The 18,524-nt window shown below is 36.2% G+C and overlaps 2 protein-coding genes across 3 annotated transcripts in view; one reads left to right on the top strand and one right to left on the bottom strand.

Moving 5' to 3' along the window:
* The window catches only part of LOC120626767 (autophagy-related protein 16-1), a 256,792-nt gene that overhangs the window by 61,083 nt on the left and 177,185 nt on the right, over positions 1 to 18,524 (top strand). The window lies entirely within an intron of this gene.
* The window catches only part of LOC120626766, a 66,041-nt gene that overhangs the window by 34,821 nt on the left and 12,696 nt on the right, over positions 1 to 18,524 (bottom strand). The window contains exon 2 of the mRNA XM_039894441.1: positions 2,632 to 2,669. The gene's annotated coding sequence lies outside the window, so the exon portion shown is untranslated. The remainder of the gene's footprint in view (positions 1 to 2,631; positions 2,670 to 18,524) is intronic.

The raw sequence follows: 18,524 nt of genomic DNA, 5'->3' as shown, positions 1-18,524 counted from the left end.
ATAAAGAATTGAACGATAAATTAAAGGTACGTCATTAACCCATATTGGTATTATTTATTGTTATTAAACCATTCTGTCGACCATTACGTATTTACCAATAATAAAGTAATTTATCGCCAATTAAAAGCCTTCAAGCTAAGACATAAATGTAGTGACCGACCGCCTTTTACTTGTTCTATGACTTCCACAAAGATCGCTTCCCGACGCATGCCCGCAGCCCCGAGGATGATAATGTTCAGACGTTTCCTGTATTGCCGCATACTGAACCTCTCTATTCTTAGCAGTCGGTAAATTAACATAAATTCTATTTAAATTTAAATCATTGCTTGATCTGAAGAGAGCAATCAGGAAACAATATGCCGAGTGATTGAATGCATTGGCAATCTCGATGCAGTGTACCCTCGCCATCTAGATCCCGTCTGTGCCCACCTGTTTGCATAACGAGAAATGTCTTATTGACTCGAGCCAAAGACTATTCCTATCAGATCGCATTGCTCATTTCCTTATTATATACAGGAGTTGCTGAAATTGATAAGTAGGCAAACGATACGTGAGTTGAAAAGTAGCAAATGTAAAAATAATTATGGATATTAAATTTGTTCTGTGTAATATAAAATCGATCAGTATTTATCCTCTCATCATTTTTTTTTATATTTTGACCTATATTTTTTTGAAGTATGGTATTGTTTAACGCTTATTCACTTTCTAACTTCATTATTCAACGTTTACGTATGCAGGTCATATGTCTACTTTGCGTCGGTTCACTGTATAAGTTGGTATCTAAAAGTGAGGTTGATTTTCGCAGTTAAAATTATTAACACAAATTTTCTAAGAGTTAGAAATTTATTACATTTAATTTAATAATTGATGGCTTAAAGCCATATTAAGTCTAATTTTGGGGAAATTTAGACATGAAGACCGCTTTTATATGGTTTATAATTTTATTTTATTTCTTTACTAATTGCATATTATTATAAATTCCACTTTGATTATACCTGTGGTTGCAGCGCCCTCTTCTATTATCGTATAACATATCTAAATGAAAATACTCACATATTGATCAAATAAGTAAACTTTTACAGACAAACGCACACACAACCTTTAATCTTCAATGGCACACAACGTCTACGTTCTGTGCAAATGTAATTTTTAACTTTATAACATCCGTTGTACATCTAAAGGTACCTAGATGTGCATAATGAATGTGTAATGTAAACTTGCAAAAGATATCAGAGTGTAAAGAAAAAAAAAATTAAATTCTGTGCAGGTGTAAGTGATAGCGTCTATAACTGACACTTGAATAGCACACAGTTCTCACAATGTGGACAGAGGTGGCGACGACGGCAATGTTTCTTTTTTGATTTTTTTGTCTGTTGAGCCATTAAATAACATTAAAAGTACGCAGATATTTAGCTTGATTAATATTAATAAGGCATTGATAAGTATTGTACTACATTCGGTGTAAAGTGGGTCGCGAGTCGGGAAACGGTAAAAAGTAACAGGATGACGTTTCCAAACCGGTTGAATATTTCGGTAACCACAGAGTGGTTTTAATTCTTTTTTTAGAAAACTCTCACGTACTTGCGGTCCCAGTGTGTACAGAGTTTTGCACCAATCTGTTAATTCTGCGAATTGGAAGCTTTTATTTTACGGTTGCGATATTCAGGTGGTGATAGCCTAGTGGTTAGGGCTTCGGTTTTACTTTCGGGGTGCCTAGATCGAATCCCAGCACGCACCTCTGACTTTTCTAAACTAAAGTTATGTGCATTTTAAGCAATTGAAATATCACTCGCTTCAAAGGTGAACAAAACATCGAGAGAGTAACATGCATCCTTGAGAGTTCTCCATAACGTTTTCAAAGGCTTGTGGAGTCCATCAATCCGCACTGGTGGACTATCGCCTAAGCCCTTCTCATTTTGGGAGGGGACCCGTGCTCTGGGCCGGTAACGGGTTGATATGATGATGTTTATTTAGTTGAATTTGGTGGAAATTATTACTTGTAAATATATGTATAAACTACTAGCTGTTGCCCGCGCCTTCGACTACGTTGCTACTTTGGGTTATGTCTTAAGGATCTCAATTTTCTTTTAAATAAATTGTAGCTTCGTGATAGTTCATCTTTCTTTTGGCGAAATGCTTAAAATCTGTCCAGTACTTTCGGAGCCCATATTTCCGTACTAGAATATGAGGATAGAAAAGCTTTCAAGTTTCACAGATGTTTCGAGTACCGAGTCACTAAGCACGCACTACCAGAAAATATAACTGTATGTGTGCCTTATGTTTACACTTCGTTGACTGTAAGGTCATTATTCTTTTGAGTCATTTGAGATAATTTGACACTGCTATTATATCATTGGTGCTTTTTGAGCACAATGAGCAATTTATTTAAGAGAAAAACCGTATCTTCTTACACTCACAAAGCGTAACTCTTTTAATAACAGCGAAATATGTATTAAAATAATACTAACGTAACGTTTTCAGTAATGGATGAACAACTCCGTGCTCGAAACGTGTTATTTTCCTTACATTTGCCTTAAGTGCTTCCTTAACGGCTAATAAGCTGTAATGGCATGTTATTTAAGAAGATTCACGAATTCCTATAGCAAAGAGTAAGGTGCACGGGTTACTGACCTCGATATCTCGCTACTCGCCGCCGCTAGCTGCCTGTCCTGTTGAACAAAGAAAGAACTATTGTTAATTACACGTTACACACATAAGCTATCATCAATGACCAGTTATGGGTTTTGAATTTATGGGTTTAATGACTAGAAAAGTTCTGTATGCCGTACATCGATCTTGAATATCACCTATATTAATTTATAAAAGATAGTTTCTTAATAAAGTGGGTTTCATATATAACCTAGTGTATTTCTGTTTTACCTACCTATAGGACAATAGAATGATAAAACTTACGGCATATTTTGTCTCACTTTTGGTATATCTATATTTAAAACTGTTAAAATCTTTATGCACGTCACTTAAAATGTGTTAGATTATTGTGTTTTATTATTTAAAAGTCTGAATAAAGACTATGATAAATGATAAATTTGAGTAGTATTACGAAAAAAAATAGGCCTCAATAAATATTCATACTTAATACACGTTTCTATTTGTATATAAATCGGTGCAGGTTTATAGCAATTAAAGATTCGTATATCGGTTAAAAACATAAGCGGCGATGTATTGCATAAGTCGTTGAAATGTAACAAGTATGCACTGAAATGCAATAGCACTAGCGTCATTATGTGTAATAATACTGAAGATCAGACGCTGGAACGCAGCGGTCCAGTGCCTTACGTGTTTATATTAGTGCGAGTTATAAAATAAAGTTAATAATCCGTTAACTTCCGAAAACTCTCCGGGCCTTATTAATTATCTTGGCGTAAGGTTGGAACAGGATTACGGTGTTTTTTCACGCTTTGTTATTTGAAGTGTGACAAAACACTGCATAACCATTCCGACGTTATGTCACTATTATTGACAAGCGGTCTCAAGTTCTATTAAAAAGCTTTTATCATAATGGCTGCTATTGTTATTTTTCAACAGTGTTCTTTTCGCTTGACTGTGATGTTTTTGGGGTATTTTTCTTGGTTAAAAAAAAGTCTCATGGCCGTCCCAAGAATGCAAGCTATCGCTGTACCTACCCGTTCTCTGCCTATCGAATATCGTCGAAACGATGCAGCTATTGAACCAAACATAGGTAACGAACCAACATACATTATTTCGCATTTAAATTATATGGTATGGATATGTAAGGCTTAAGGCTTAAGTAATTATTTAATTACTATTACTATATATATTCACTGAACTAGGTTTTAAACTCAATTACTTGTGAGCTAAGTAGTTACTAAATCACTAATAAATTTAGAACTCTGGTTGTTTCTTTCTATCTTCTTTTTGTATTATTCATATTTTGTTGATAGTAAGTGTAAGATGGACAAACGCAAGTAGATTTTGTGTATTAGTACAGATACTAAACATGGCAGTATAGCTTATGGATGAAATAAAAGAGTCTAGACCAAGAAAGAAAATTAATAAAAACGAATTAAAAATATGCATCATACATGTTAATATTACATTGAAATGTGTTAAAGGTGGCGTTTACAGGTAATTTTGTATGCCGTGTTAAGCCTTCCCGAGAAAAGAATAGACTGATTTACATGTTTAACTGTATCACTGTACCGGCTCTTTTCGTACGACACCTGAATCGGGAAGTTTTAGAAAGGCAACAAAATTCATGTGATAAACTCATTTGGTATTCCGTTGCAACCGAATTTGTGTGATGCATGCTGACAGATGTAGATGTTATCTTAAAGCGACTTTAGACACTTAAATATATTCCTATGCGAGGTTAAACTAAAAATACGTTAAGACTGTCTGTTTATAGTGACTCTACCACCCATTTGGACGGCGGATTCTACTGAGAAGAAGCCAGCAAGTAACTTACACGTTGTACTTTTCCAACATAAACATCTTACAAATTAATAATCATTTTTCTATCTTGCGGGAGGTGAGGAGCTGACTGCTTCCTATGTATAGGTAGAGTTTTTTTTTATAACGTGAGGTAAGGAGGTTCAGAGGTAAGGATAAAACTAATTAATAACGCATGTGTAGAGCTCACAACAGCACGCATGTAAAATAATATTCTTGTGGTTTTACTTTTTTTTGTAGTTGTCCGTCTTACAGTTTTATTGTTAAGACAATAATCCGTACAACAACCTATTAATCCTGCATCCACGCACAACTGCTTATTAATCCCTACATCCAGTGTGACAGCTTAAAAAAACAAATTCCTTTTACATTGTTTCCATCCTAAATTAATATTATCATCCTCAGCCTATTAACATCCCAGTTGAGGTCACAGGCGTCCATTTTTATGACAGAGGTGGATTAAAAGCTTAAGCGTGGACCTACTACGCTGCGCTACTCCAACGTTGAGTGGTGGGTTTTAAATATTATTACCACATGTAAGCGGTATTAAATGCTATCGACGGCTTAATCTGATATCCGAGGCACGTGATGAACAACCCAAATTTCATTCTTTCAGTCCGGTACTGAGTATTTGGCGGCCGATTGGCGCAGTGGGCAGCGACCCTGCTTTCTGAGTCCGGTTCGATCCGCACAATTGGAAAAAGTTTGTGTGAAGAACATGAATGTTTTTCTGTTTCTGGGTGCTTATCTGTTTTTTATAAGTATGATGTATATTATTTATGAGTCATCTTAGGTACCATAACACAAGCAACGCTTACTTTCGGGCTAGATGGCGATGTGTGTATTGTCGTAGTTTATTTATTTATTTCTCGATGGAAAGACTATACCCATTACTATACCCACCTTTAAAATGTACCCAGAGCCTCGTTATCTTCGTTTAGTTGAAAATGCCAACCACTAGACAAACGAGGCAGCTCCAGACCATCCTAATCAAATCGTAATTAAACAAACAAAAAAACCTTATTTGTACCCGTCAGGTTTTATTGACAGCGCATCTCCTAATTAAAAGTTACGCTTATCATCCAGCACTCAATTCCATCAATCTTTTTCATTAATCAAATCCCATCATGTAATGCTATTGGTTGTGCATCGCTATCTCACGTTCACTGAATGATTAGTAATAAAAATACAGGTTGGTAATGCGGGAAACATCATCATCATTCCAGTATGTGACTACTGAACCTTGAAATACGTAAAATCCTATAGAAATTTACACAAAGACAAATATGTGTAGTCATTTTTTCAAAATCTAAATAGTGATATATATCTACATACATAGGAGTACATATGGTAGTTAAGTACTCGCATACTGATTTCTTACTTATTCTCATAAGCTCTAAGATCCTATCAGATCACCGTAGAGTTTGAGATTGGTGTTAACATTGAATTATCTAACCTATTATATTATAAATGCGAAAGATTGATGGATGGAAAGATGTTTGTTATTCTTTCACGCAAAAACACCAGAGACCCAATTTGACTGAATTTTCGAATGATGATTTTTTATACCCTGGATTAACACATAGGCTACTTTTTATCACTGGAAAATGTACGGTTCCCGCAGGCTTCAAGAAATACCAAAAAACCGCGTACGAAGCCGCGGGCACCTTCTATAGTTATAAAAGGCTTTCGCTGACCTTGTGAGAATATTTTCTAAGCACCCCAGAGGTGTACAAAGAAATATATAAGGGGTGAAACCGACTACTTCCGAGCCCTTTAGGTTGCTCTAATGCGAGCTGAAGCTCTAGACCCCTATCTCCTTTAAGAGATTAAATCGATATGTGTCCAGCAATAAAGCATTAATATGCAAGTATAAGGTCGAATCACAAATTAGCACATAAAGATATGTTGACACACATGACTGTGATATCGAATGTGTCTACCTGCTACCCGAAAAATTTACAGCTAATTGTCACGTGTTCTATGTCTTGATAGGTTCTTATTGTCCCTTTTGTTTGACGTGTAAATTGCGACGTTTACGCACTGAAGGTGTAAGAATCATGGGTGCCGCGTTAGTACGTATCACCGAGCGTCCCGACACCTGCGCGCGATTCGGTCACGCCACCCGCGCCCCATCCGTCACTGTCATGGCGATGCCGGGTAATATTCACACGTGAGCAATACGAGGAAGTGTTTTTATCGCCATTACGTTAAGAAGCCATTACCGAAGACGCCTCTCATCGGCCCTTTCTATGTTCGCAGTGTTTTAAAGTAGTTTAATCTCGGGCTGTAAATTCGCATTAGATAACGGCTGCTGTACTAAAACATGCGTGCTCGGCTCGAATCGTACTTTTATCTCGATGTTATCAGATGTAATTTCACTATTGAAACTTATAACAGTTTGTAGTTTGATCGTGTTCGTAGTCGTACCGCATCAGTATTTCCTTTTCGTAGTCCTGTTTGAAAGAGAGCGGTCGATAACCCGTAAATATTGACCCATTTGGAAGTATGCGCCTGTGTTAACAAAGCGGGAATCTTGCGTGTCTATTATAACGTTTATACTTAAGAGTGTGACATAACAGAAATCGATTTCTGAACGTTGCAAACTAAAATACTTCGTAGACGCTCCGTGCACTCTTCCATTTCCACTTAAACACAATAAAAATCCCTACATAATATACCTATAGTATTTCTTATTGAAACCTAATTTTGGAATACTCCGCGGGCTTAACAAGTATTTCTGAACATTGAAATAGTTTACTACCATTGTAATTTTATTTATGTGAACGCAGTATATGAAACAGAAAACCAGTGATGGCAGGACGTTTAAAATTTATTTGTCTTCCTTCAGTCTACCAACCCTATAACTAAAGACTTGTTCCCCTACACGAAGTGCAGGTTTATCGTTCTTCTATCATAGACATTGTACGTCCCAGTTACTCCGTTGACTTGTTGAAAACAACATAAATTTTCAAGTCACTGCTACTACAGGAACTATAGAAATGCCGATTGGAAGCATGTTCGAACAATAGAGGAATAAACCAACTGCTAGTTCCCACCTCCACCAAAACTTTGAATCAAATATTCCTTGCTTTAATTCTTATCTTGCGACACATCAATTTAGTACTAAATCACAAGCGGTTGCGTTTACGTGTACCACCGAGGTGAATGGACTGGCTTGAAAAACGATTCAAAAAAAATATTGTGACGGAAATAATTTGATTAAATTTTGTCGATCGCGGCGCAGTTTCGTGTTCTCTTTTTAAACTAAATCATGGCGCGTGATGCGTTTCTCATTTTATATTCTCTGGTAAATGATTTACTTTAATAATTCTGATATCTTCGTCACGTATGTAATAATTTCATTGAGTATAATTACTCGTATTTATTCTTTTAATTTACCGTAATTAAAAAAGTCGAATGTGAAAAATTTAACTGTGATTGATTTAGCTATTTTTGTTCAATACATTGAAGTATTAAAAACGGCCATCGCATTAATTAACAACTCACAACGAGCTGTTTAAAAAATAAAGAAGCACATATATACATACAACTTATATAAATCGCATACTTTTTACTGGACATTGTCAAACTAAAGTTACTAAATTGTTAGGAAACAGTTACAACTATGGCAACTAGCAGTATACCCACAACGCTTTAACCATGCCGCCAACCTGCTCTACACCGAAACATCCGTCAGTAACCACAACATAAAAAACAGAATATTCCACAAATAAGAAAGCTGAAATCAATACAGACTTTACTTTTCAGATTAATAAAAAATTCACACGAGTCAGTATAGTAGTACTCTTCTGTATTAGATATTTTATTTGTGCTTTCCGTAAAAATTCTGCAGATTCTGCAGGTTTGGCCATTGCCAAACCTGCAGAATCTGCAAAATTTTTATGTCATTACATAGACAATATTTGCCGTATCGTTTTATAAGTAACTGAACGTAGAAGTAATGGAATCTTGTATCCACCATAATGGGATTTAAAATTCAAATTCAAATTCAAAACTTCTTTATTTATTTATCTATCACAGGCACTTATGAAGCGTTCATACATATAATATATTTACATAATTGGTGATCACTCCAACTTAAACCTAAAGCTACGAGGGTTCTAAACGCGCCCTGGTCTAAGAAGAGCCCACAAAAAACTTAGCCGGGATAAATTTTATTTTTTGATATCACCATCCTACAGTTAATTTATATTTCGCTTTGAAGTTAGAGCAATTCACACCCAAGCGTATTTATCGTTTAAGTAATTCTTAACGTTGTAACAGGATTTTTCTGTAAGATTACGTTTTAAATAAACTTTGAACTTATTGAGAATGCAAAACGTTTCGGCTCTTGTTCGGGGTCCTAGTGACACAGCTATTATAATTCTGAGTGAATATGGAAGCGTACGAAAACGGCATTGTGGTTTCTATAAATATTTATGAGAAAGTGCCAGTTTTCTACAAACGTGGACTGATGGATACGCACGATGCTGTCGACCTAATTCAGTATTAAGTAGATGTTCATTAGTTCCAGTCAAAAAGAACTTCCTGTTTTTTTTTACAATCTTTACTTATAGTCTGATTATGTACGCTTAGATATAATAGAATTAGTTCAATGAGACGCCTATGTAAGGGAATTCTGGTTAATGTTATATAACGATAAATACTGGTACGATAGTAATCCTACTTTCTCTTAACTAGTTTCTTAAGGCCACTTCAAGAAAGTAAAACCCCGCTATGTTGCCGCTGGATGGCTCGCCCCGTGTCCTGTTGACATACAAATTGCTATGATAAATTATTCTGGGATGCTGAAACATTCTTTTATTTGTTGCTGTAATTTTAACATCAGGAGCCAGAGGAGTAAATCACTATGGTCGAAATAATAACAAATTACGCTATCGAAGCTGCGAACGGTGATAGTTTGTTACGTTTTTCAGAAAGAGAGCTAAAGTCGCATATTTTGTCGTATATATATTTAAAAAAAAATGTGTTTTTAATTTTAATAAGTATTAAACACATTAGATGAATTCTGAAACGGCTCTATTGATTTTGATTCAGTTCAAGTTTTTTTGGATCGAGAGAATAATTACACATCGAAGATAAATTGTCATGAAAGAGGTATTTCAATTATTATTATCATTATGTAGTGATCCCTAAATACACGACCCTAAATCTCATGTGACGCAGCTGAGTTGTGCTTTATTGTGTTTCACCGTCATTTTGATATTTAGGTAAAATCGCTGCTGGTGAAATATTTATAAAATAATCCTAAGTAGTTACATTATTTATAAATTTCATGAGGTTTAAAGGGGAATGCTTATCCAGTATTTACGAAGAAGGCATACCGACCTCAATAGTTACTTCGCAATATGTGGAACGCGGGAACCGTAAGTACGGCTGCGGCTACTACTTATCTTTTCTGTTCTAGCCCTGCCCTTTACCCTCACAGTACTTTTATTGGTAACTATTAGTTTCTCGCTAAACTATCAAGTTGTAACTCTTATAGACTTTCAACTGATTACAAAATAGAAAGCAAACGTATTCCCACATATATTGAGTCCATTGCGATATTAAGAAATTAGGTATTTGCAAGTTTTTAATTATGTTTTGTTGATTACTAATTTGATTAAATTCATACAAATGCGCTTCCACCCTGAGAAACAAATTAACTCGATTTTAACTGTTAAAATTATAACTGAATACCGTCAACAGGCAAAACTTTACCAATGAACATGGCCAGCGTATACTTTATTACGTATTAAAATGGTTTCTAAATTTATTTTATTTGATACTAAAACGAACAACAGAACTTTATTAAACGAAAGGTAAAACCGCAACATCAAATCTGCTAACACGAATTCCCTTTGACTGTGTACAAGGATGACACACTTTTGGGATGTTCCGCTTAAGACTACGTCGACGACATCACGTTTCCCATGTTAGGAGTTGTTTATTGAAGTCATGATGTGACCTTAACATTGTGTTTTACGATTGTCTCGTCAATGGTCCGAGTACTGACATTTCAATAGAGAGGGTGAGCATGGGTCACAGCGTGAGGCAAAGCACGACATAAGATGCCGAGTCGCCAGCAGTTTGACAACGCCACTACTAACACTATCGCTATCAGTCCTAAGTTATGTTTCAAACATTGAATATGTTACGGTCGAAGCCCTCTGGGCTTTCCGAGTCACGCATACAACTTTTAACAAACAAGAGTTACCTAACCTAAACCACAAGTGGCTTTCGATTGTGTACTAACTTCAGATGTAATGTTGCTGTAAAGCAGGTCTTGGGGAAGTCCCATTACATTTTGAACATTAAGTTTAATCCTTACTAAGACTATAAATGCGAAAGTTTGTCTGTATGTTCACTTATTTCAGTCTTACCAATGTTTAAATCAACCTGCACTGATCTTAATTAAATTTGGCGACGGAGATTGCTTGTAACCTGGAATCGGACATAGGCACTTTTATTCCGGAAAAGCACCAGAGAAACATCTATGCGTGATTGCAACAAATCACGACTTAGCAGCTAAACCTATCTTAGTAAATTTGGCTTAGAAATAGCTTGCACACGGACAATCTCGGGAAATCACACGGTTTCCACGGAATCTATGAATGACCAAAACAACTATAATTCGCGCTAATTATAGCAAGTTATGCTTAAAAGTAATAGCGTTTATATCTGCTGTCAGATGTAATATTTGGAGTCAGTATTTCACGTGCCGACCACTAAAACAACCGATTAACTACGAGTACATTTAACTCATTCCTATGGTTGGGTACATTTCTGGAATTGCTAGCGGAAGCTTATCGGCGTTGGTGTTGACTTAAATTTGCATCTAGTATTTTCTAGTCGTTACTCGGATTGTAGGTACTCACGATTTAACGCTGGTATTAATGCATTATTCAGAGAGCTTTTCATTAGACTGTCGCTATCGGTGCGGGGGATCGCGCTCTCGTTAAAATGTACGGATGGCATGACGTTTGCTCGTATTGGGCACACCGGCGAGCATATAACACTAAAATTTAAAATTCCTGCCTCTTATTTGCATATTGCATTTCTACGTGTTTTACTGCCGTACTTTGCACTCGCCAACCTACCTCAATATTTTATGCATTACGCTTTCCAAAGTGCTTTGTCTTTTAATAGCCAAACTAACTGTTAGGCCATAAATCGCCAGAGGCTTTAGAATAGTGTTCATCCTAATGTCTAACCGTATGATTAGTTAGTTACATTAATGCTTTTGGAGCATTTGTATCCACTAATCATTGAGAGATTCCACGATCCAACTACTAATGTAGCATGCTAATAAAATAAACGGTTTACAGGTCGTAACTTCCATACACTTAGGGTTATATACAAAATCGGATTTAGTATTGAGTCGTAGCTCACTTCCAACAGTTTGAGACGTAATGTAGCGCTATGAAAATTAGCCTATCAAAATGAATTTCTTGCGAAATTAACATTTTAATGTTATACAGTATCCAACCTCGTATACTAAGTTTTATTTTAAAATTTTTTGCAATCTTAACGTAAATACTGTTGTACCCATACCCATTATTTTGTTTTAAAATGACTAACTTTAAAAAACTTAGGCGTACCTAAATTGTTTATTGTAAAATGTTGTTTATATTGTAAAATTAATTAATCTACTATAAATATTATCGACTGAAAAGGGTTGGGACATATGCATTTAATTTGACGGTCATGTTTTTAGGGAAACGATGTTATCTTTGTAAAGAAGTTCATTACAAGTCTTGCTTTCAGTAAACCAGTCCAAGTAACTTGTGCGGTACGGTCAGAAGACCGGACAGGTTTATCAACACAGGCGACCTCGCGGATACGGTTTACTTTCTACATTAATGAGTACGCACATCCCGTTCACATTGCCCTAATTTACAAATTTGTATCAAATCAGGAACCTCAATGCTATCGGCAAATCTGAATATCAGTTTTTATCATTTAGGTGATCTGCACAAAACAGATGCAAGATAACAGTTATTTTTAAGTTCATTGCAATATGCTATTTCTAAACTGTTTTAATGATGGAAACTTTATTCAAATTAATGCTATGTTATATGAGTCGATCAGAATAAATTATGCCCGCTGCAACCGTTTTCATCGTATCCGTCAAGATGAGAGGGCGTATGTTTTAATTATTGAATACATTTGTAATTAATGGAAGTACTCCTATTAACGTAATGGTTCTGCCCGTGGGCTACGCAGGACCTAGGCACGCATGTGTTCCTATCTTGATTCGAAACGACATTCGCTTAAAATGTATAAACCCACGCCCTCAAGTCTTCTATTGACCACTCTATGCATTTCATTATCGTAAATACATGTATTAAGACGTTTATATCTTTCGGCAATGACTATTAAAGATCATAAAAATCGGAATAGCATTGTAGAGTGCAATCTCAACGCAGATTGAACGGTGCCTCGTTTTCATTTATGGCGTGCCATTGATGCTTTCTCTGTTATTTTATTTAATAAGCTCAGTCGTACAAGTCCGATGGATAATCCGTATGAATAGCGATCGAGTCAAACATTTTCACACAGTTCACTGATCTTAGTGCGCTGAGACACTAATGTAAACAATGAGTTACACTGACCGGGTTAACCTTGAATGGCAAATGTGCGTGGAGTTTCGCCGAGGAAAAATATGCCATTGATGCAAGCGGCGTGCGTGCGCTGGATAACGGTCATACAAACCGAATAAGTGGTTTAACATCGTACGTGGAATGATAATGTTTAGTCTAGTTGACACGCGATTCTCCGGACGTTTTACTATCTGACGCATTTCATGGTCCCACTTTCTAACCTTATGTCTTTGCATCACAAGTAAAAGTTCCTGTTTGGTTTTATTGTTCCTTTCTTCGTTGTCAATTTATGCTCACCATATGTAGTAAAAGCTTTTTACTTAAACGAAGGTCAATTGCATTTCCCACCGCTTTTATCTCCGGGTGAAATTTTATTCAGTCTTACAGTCAGTACAAAGTCTTTTAGAACGATTGCTGTTCGAATATAATAATATCAAACCGTTCGAAGGACTGAGTCTTGATTGACTCCTGTAAAATCAATTCCACGGCAGCAGATAGTGATGTTGACGTCATAGTCAACAGACATATTGTGAATTGCACCGAGCAGATTTGCCTAACTGTGGATTAAATTAAAAATTGAGCTTATTTATAAGAAAATATAAGTATAACATTACATATCACGGAATTCCACAAAGTAGCACCTGCTCCTATCCATAGAGTAAATAAAAAAAATTATATCTATGCTACATCTCAACACCCTTATCGATCCAAATCGCCTAGCGAAATAAAGAAAAGCACAAAATTGTAGGAAACCAAATAATCGATCACGCCGCGCGGGCCCCGACGAAGCAGTATCATCGAGACTCCGTAACAGCATTGTAATTACAATCACGTAAAATACATTTACAGGAAGTACTTTATCCTCCAACTTGCCCTTTTATTCCCTTCGTGCAACATTAAAAACTTGTACGTCGATATGAGGAAGGTGCACCTACCAGTTACCGAGATCGATTCTGTCTTATAATGAAATGAGGAAAGGTTGGTTCTGGTAAAGTCTATGTTTATATATTGTGTGGATTTGAAGTTCCCTTTCGTGTTATGTCAGTTGCTTTCTCCGTTGCTACTAAGACAGGCACTCTTCCTTTCTACCTCGCGAGTGGTTACGATACTTAACTCTTAATAATAGCCCCTGTTAAACAATCATTGTAGCATTGCACTTTAGCTGAGCTCATATATTTTTTTTCTTCATTTCCTTAAAATAAGAAAGATATTTGTTCGTTCTTTAGTTTTTATACCAGATTTCTTCTTGTCAGGAGGAAGGAAACTAATGCACGTGAACCGTAGTTAACCGTGCTAACTACTAGACCCATGATGCAGTTATAATCTTACCATAATATAAATTTTATAATTACCGGCTCTCAAATGAACCTAAATTATTGATATCTGCATAATATCGTCTGCGAAAAGTACAAAAAGCTTTGGTGGGATTGAGTATATGCTTTTATATAATATGATTCCTTAGGTAATTTTGGTTACCATAATGCATAAGTTTCAACAATATGCTAAACAAATTTATAACCACGAGATTACCACACAATTGATGAAGTTCTTAATGGCAAAGTTGCCTGGAAGCAGCCAGCTCAGCAGCTTTCATCTTTTACAGGATGCAGCATGAAAATTAAACGATAGAAAAGAGCTGCTGTTTCTTGCCGGCATCTTCTGGTGGTAGAATCACCACAAACAGAGAGACTTTACATTTCAAAAGTGCCTATAAAATAAGCCTACTTGAAATATATGAATCTTGAATGAGAATAATTGCCGTTCAAATCCAGAGAATATTCTTAGGATCGTTAAACAACCCATGCATATTCCTTCATAAATAAATTACCCTTCAGTAATCGACAGTTAAAAATCTGGTATGTAGAGTACTAGCGGGAAGTGAACTATTTTTTTTATTTTTTAGTTTGTTTAAAGTCTTATGTTATGTTCGTGAGCGTAGAGTGAGCACCCTCGTATTACAGTAATGATCCTGAACCATAATTATATTGTACTTGCACAGAAGTGCTACACTATTTCACCACGCTTCCGGTTAATCAAAGACGGTACCTACTATTTTTAGAACTGTCATTTCAGATTTAGTTCAGACATCTTACGACCGCTTAAAGCACTTTTATCTCGAAATTACAGTTTATTTGAAATACTTTCCGTGGAATATATTTCTGAATGGTTTTGTCTGTATGCACCATTCTAACTACAATTACCTTACGTTTTGTTGTAAAAAATACTTTAAAAAAACCTTTATTTATGTTTGTGTGCTGTATTTAGGCGAAATTATGCAAAGAGGCAGCTAACATACTGGAAGTGATCATCTTTGAGGAAACTTTTATCCCGGATAAGTAAAAGATCCTGCGGGGTTTGCAAATAACCGAAAAAAAGTCGCAATCAGCTGCTAAAGGATAATAAATTTACAGATGGAAAAACCGATTATGTGATGTAATGCTAATACAATAGTAATGCGTTGCAGAAGGTTACCATAATTATCATTTGCGTTATTGATGAGAGTTTATTAAACTTGCGAGTGATCGCGGTGCGTGATAAAACGAATACGAGGCTGGAAGACGCGGCAATCGTCAGAAAGATCCAAGGAAATTTAGAATTTATTAGGACTCGTTTTATTAATCGCGAACATAGTAATTTTTCCATTCCACTACAAGTTAGCCCCTAACTACAATCTCAACTCTGGTGGTAAGTAATGATGCAGTCTAAGATAGTAGCGGGCTATCCTGTTATGATTGTGTCAGTGGCAGGTATTTAGCTAATACCACTAATTTTTTGCTACGCAGCATCGTATAAGAAATCTAAATAGCTGGGCGGCACGTCTATGGGGTGGAAGCGCGGCCAAAGTGTCCCACACAACCAGACCAGAGAAATTAAAAAAATTATAAACTTTCATTGCCTCTACTTGGGATCGAAACAGCTGCAGGAATGGCAAACGAAATGAATACGGCTATTTAATTAAAAAGCTTTTTTTTGCTCATTGGAAATAATTGCATCTCATCATTAATTACTATTAGGTACTAGGTTTAGTACATCCGGGCGCTTTTCGATTTAATAAAAATCGTACGGGTACGTTTGTTGCCACAGTTTCAAAAATGTCTTAAACTATTTTAGTTAAATATGAACTATCTGTTGCCCTCCTCTTTTGTCCGCGTTTATTACGGTTTACGGTCCCGTGGAAACAGTTTGTTTTCCTTGGATAAAAAATACTAAATAGTCTGTAACTCTCTGCTACCTTTTCAACTAACTCTATATCAAAAATCAAGTTGATTGATTGCTTACACACTTTCACATTACTTCCTCCATGATGCCGGGATAGTAAAGATTGCACTCAAAATTGTCGTGATGTAGATAGAGTTCTTAAATAGGAGAAACTAACTGAGAAATAACTCATTTCCGCCAATGTATTACGAGATGAAGGCAACTCGTCCTTTATGCGGATGGTTCCTGCTTGCACGTGAACCGTGTTTATTGTAATTACCTCTCGGTCGCTGACTGCATCGCATCGATGAGGTGACTGAGCTAGACAAGTCGCTCGCGGTTGTGTTGCTTTTTTACATTCAATTATGCTTAGACGCACTTCGGACTATGCATTTGATTGTTGTACGTGAGTCGATTTTTATTATGTTTATTGTATCGAGGCGATACTAGGCGAAGAGCGATGGTCTCGTTGGTTAAGTTAGGGTTAGGTCAAAATAGTTAATCTATGAGCATTTAGTACGAAATAAAAAAACAGGCGTCATTCTTATTATGTTTCTGTGAGAGGACGTTCAGCCAACTCACAATATTTTTTGTCAATGCCTGCAAGCCCGAATTGGAGCCGCGTCAAAAATCGAAGCTCTATATCACTATCTTCTATTACAGAGGAAGCATGACCCACTAGTTGGATATTAGGTGATAATGATTTGAAGCAACCGACAGGAATACACCAGTGGCCTTATATTAAAAAATATGGATTTCTCGTCCAGAGCTATACTGAGTTAAAATAGCGAGAGAGAAAATATAATACTGGCTAAGCTCTGTTTTAACAATAAGTTGTAAAGTGATGGTAACTATATAGCCCACTAGCTACCTAAAAAGACCTATCGCAAAAAACTGTTCAAAAGTTGAAAAAACAGTTAAGCCGCGGATTTTTTACGTATATTTACATTTAGCTTCGATTAAAAGAAAATTTACATTCGAATCCTTAAATTACACACTATTCTTTAGATTGTCGTCGGTAACATTGCTAACTAAACCGTCGAATAACTGTTTAGGTAACTGTAGCTGTAGTAGGTATATATAATTAAAAGCAGAAGAGAATCCTATAATTGCTTCTATCAATTTTAGATACCCATTTCATATTTCCTAAAACATAAATCTTCGTTCATATCTCAGTCGAAATCGATTCATCAATTACTCAATAAAGAAAACGGCACTTAAGCCTTTAGCACGCAAACAGCAGTAAAATATTGTTATAGACTAAGCTAAAGCCATTTTCGCTATCTAAATGCATTGATTTTAGTGGCACGCTAATAGTTTTTCGATTAACCCTCGCGATTAGTGAGTAAATCCGTTTGGTCCGGTGGCAGTATCGCGCGAGGAATCGTAACTTCTTCCCACATAATTGGCGTGTGGGCTGGCGTTATCCCGATCGCCGCCCACCGACGTGGCGACGCCCGATTAGATAGATAGGCCCAGCCCGCGACCTGTTGACACCTCCCAACGCACAATCTAAATCATCTATACACACACCGCAAACACTTTATTGTCCTTATAACCGCCGCTACTGTCCATGAGTTGCGATATACCGGCCACATGTCATATACTACAATTAGCACCTAGTTGTAAGATATTCACAGTTGAAGTCCAAGCTTTAGTTCTAAGTTAACGAATGTAGTTATCACCTCACAATGAAGTTAACAGCTATGTATGAACGTTTCATAGGTGCTTGTAAAATACATGAATACATTTTGAATTTGTATTAAAAACTCCCGCCAATATTACATTTCTAACTAAGAAGATTTTACTATGATATTATTCCACACAATTATACTCTTACTAACGGTAACTAAAGGAATATACCGGAAACAGGAAGCAGCGTCCTTTGTGCTACTACAAGCCTCTACTGCGATCACCAACCCTTCTGCCCAGCGCATATTAGCTAACCCTGTCGTTGGGAGTGGGAATTGGATACACTTATGACAATTAATGGTGTAATTTTTAAACAAAACAAACAGTAAAAATAATCTAAATTATTTTGATTGATTAACTCCTACATCAATTGTTTTATTGCAGTTCTATGGATTGAAATTACATATTGTATGTACGATATCAACACCATACTGCTTTTCAGTACATTAATTGATAACGACAGACTTCCTAATTAGTGTGGGTTGCTTGTTGTTTATTTTACAGTTATTAATACTTGGCATTACTCAATAGTCACGCACGGCAAATGGCCGCAGATTATTATCAGCAAACGAGGTAGTAGGTGGCCTTGATGGC

The sequence above is a fragment of the Pararge aegeria genome, chromosome 10, assembly GCF_905163445.1.
Source record: "Pararge aegeria chromosome 10, ilParAegt1.1, whole genome shotgun sequence".
NCBI classification, from domain to species: domain Eukaryota; kingdom Metazoa; phylum Arthropoda; class Insecta; order Lepidoptera; family Nymphalidae; genus Pararge; species Pararge aegeria.
The sequence above is the reverse complement of the archived record's forward strand: the minus strand, read 5'-3'. Positions and strand labels throughout refer to the sequence as shown.